The sequence below is a fragment of the Tenrec ecaudatus genome, chromosome 5 (genome assembly GCF_050624435.1).
Source record: "Tenrec ecaudatus isolate mTenEca1 chromosome 5, mTenEca1.hap1, whole genome shotgun sequence".
NCBI lineage: Eukaryota > Metazoa > Chordata > Mammalia > Afrosoricida > Tenrecidae > Tenrec > Tenrec ecaudatus.
Genome location: NC_134534.1, coordinates 150,244,545 through 150,247,835, shown reverse-complemented (window position 1 = coordinate 150,247,835; position 3,291 = coordinate 150,244,545).

The following is a 3,291-nucleotide window of genomic DNA, read 5'->3' as shown; positions in this document are numbered from 1 at the left end:
TATCATGAACTTCCAAAAGGACAAACAAGTCTGTCCTCAAAGAAGTATACCCAGAATGCTCCTTAGATGCAAGGCTGGTGAGACTGCATCTCACATACTTTGGACATGTTGTCAGGAGAGACCAGTCTATGAGAATGTTTCTTATTGGTAAGGATGGTGACACTTTGTCTTGCTTACTTTGGACATGCCCTCAGGAAAAAGAGATCTCTAGAGAAGGACATCGTGCTTTTTAAAGTAGAAGGCCAATGAAAACAAGAAAGATCTTGCATAAGCTAGATGGACGGTATAGTGATAACAATATTCTCAAAATAATAATTGTGAAGATGGTGTGGGACCAGGCAACATTTCATTCTGTTCTACATAAGATTGCTATGCACCAACTCCATGACACCTAACATAAGGTGACCAGATTTTAACACTGGTAAAGCGGGACACCATTGATAAAACGCATATCCTGGCAAAATAGCCACATGGCAGCCAAAAAAACGTATACCCTAGCTTGTCGTGCATTCTTTCAAAAAAAATTGGGACTTGTTTAAAATGCCGCAGGACACGTGACAAATTGTTAAAAATCAGAACTGTCCCGCCAAAAGTGGGATGTCTGGTCACCTTAACCTAACAGCAACTATGTGTGAAATAAACCACCCCAAATGGTAATCACTTGGTAAGTGATTCAATGAGACAGTTCTTTCTTGGGGTTCTTGTGTACTTGCAGTCAGCAGTTGACTGGGGTTAGAATAGTCTGGAAGGCTTATTCCCACTCATGACTGATGATGGCTCTCAGCCAGAACACTAACAGGGGCCTCTCCATGTGACCTGGGCCTCCATACAGCATGCTGGCTAGGTTCTAAAACTAATGTCATAAGAAAATGCCAGATAGAAGCTATATTGTCTTTTATGTCTCAGCCTTGTAAGTCATGTAGCATGGGATTCCACTGCATACAAGTCCCTGGGGAAAGAGATTGGCTGGACTTATCAGACAATTGGCCAAAGGGTCAGCATTCTATCAGAAGTGTGATTTCTGAGTTTGAGTTCCTATCTCCTGGACAATACAGAGGGTGCATATATATGTTGGGAGAGGTTCTTCTTCTACCTTTATGGTTCCAACCCCAAGTCTTGTACTTTCATCCAAACGAGGGAGTAGTCTGGGTTGTAAAAGTCTCATCTACCGTGGAGTAGGGAACCAGTGGAGAGGTCTGGGAGGCTGGCCCCAGCACCATAAATTAAGTGGATTCCTGCCCCTCCCCCAAAAAGAATTTGTTCCAAAGGATGACATTGACTCTGCAGCTCCGGGAGATGGACATATCTGATCAGAGCACATGGGAGCAGATGAAGGGGGAGGAGGAGAGAGTGGAGCACAGCCTGGCCCACCAGGCCGTGAGGAAGATGTTCCTGAGCAGAGCAGCCAGTCCACAGAGAGAACAACATGGCTGGCCCCACGATGAGAAATGATGCCAATCAGTGACCAAGGGAGATACAGGGGACTGCACCGGAGACACAGTGTGGGAATTGCACCTGACCTGATCCCACCACACCGAGGCAAAGCACTGGGGGAGTGCAGCGGAACAGCAAGGGAATGGAGTGGCAAGGTCCCCAGGGAATGCTGAAAGTGGACTTTGGGGCCAGGGCGTGGTGCCCCAACAGACTGGACTGGAAAACGCTCCTAAGGGCCAGCAAACGATCCCTGAACTAACTACAAGCTTTTCTCTTGTGGAAAAAAAAAAGTCTCATCTACTATATGACTCACACGGAGAGGGCCCAAAAGCCCTGACCCCAATTTTTCCCTTTTATTCCTTCTCCAAGTCAGGCCCACATCCTAGGAGAGGCCCCATTGCCAAAGAGTTTCTAACTCTGGGCCCAGATTCTTGAGCCCCAGCCCTAGCTGCTTCTCCTCCCTTCTAACCCGCTTTCTCAGTCATCACAGCGCACGGTCAAACTACCACTTCCTAGCTGCTATAGCAGTACCCCCCTTAGCCCAAAGTGGCCCCTCAAGGACGTGCTCACTCCATCCTCAGGGTCCTCAGCATGTAACAGATTTTTATGCAAATCATAGCCATATTCACACAGTTTTGCAAACCAAGCACCCCCATGTGTTATTTCCATAAGTGTGCTACATTTATATAGATAAATGTATATATAGTATTGCTGACTTCAATTTCTTTTGTTTCCAATGAATTTAATGTGTCTGGGATAAAAGTGATTTCAATAAAACATGATTTAAGATATTTTCCTAAACCTTATATGACCAACTGGAGTTGAATGGACTTCTGGTGGAAATGGGACACCATGTGTTGAGACCAGAGTAGGAATTTACAAACAGCTAAAAATTCATAACGAATTACTTGTGGCCTAAAATTATAAGAACAGGACATTGCTTATATTTAATTGCTTTCATAAATCTTAAACTGAAACATCATTTTTGATAATCCATGTCTTTGAAATTAGTTTATTCATTCATTATCATCATCTGACCCTCAAACCCTTCAAATTCTGGTCCCTTGTCACTATGATCGTGGAAATAATGTAGAGCTGCCAATAGATGCTTTTCTCTGACTTCTGTACAGATGTCACCATCATCATTGCCTTCAGCAGCATCTTTGTCATGGGAATTCTGCTTACACTCAATCCCAGCCTTTCTGGAACCAGCAGAGACAGCTCCTGGAATTATTTTCTACCAAGCAGACATCACCCCCTTGCAGAATTCTGTAAACATTCCCACTTCAGTCGTCCTGAGGGTGTGAACTCATGAGTTCCAGACTGTATCCATTCATCTTACTATCTTTTCACAACAGTCCTAAATGGGTGGTTGGCCATGCCATCCAGTGGCTGGAGCTTGCAAGTAAGGCCACCATGTATAAACTTCTACATGGGCACCAGTTGAGTTAATATGAGGGGGCTTCAAAGAATTTTCCACCAACTTTTTGAAGTTTCCTCATATAATTTTGAACTTTTTTTTTCTTCAGCTGCCCTTGGCCTTCTGCACAGCCCCCTCCCTCCTCCCCATGTCTGCAAGTGCCTTGCCTTCTACAGTTACCATGGCGGGGGGAGGGGGGTGTCAGGCCCAGGAAGGAGCCCATTTATCACTGGGCCCTGGGAGGGGAGAGAGACCCTGAAGAGGGGAATATGGGAGAAGTTGAGGACTCCTGGGCCACATGGAAACTGTGGAGGTTGAGGGGAGGGGGATATGGGGGATCCAAAACTGAGTAGGAATTCACAGGATTGGATCTGAGCAGGAAGTGCTCAGGGAATTCAGAAGCCGAGGAAGAATCATGAAGTTGGGAGTTAGGTCTC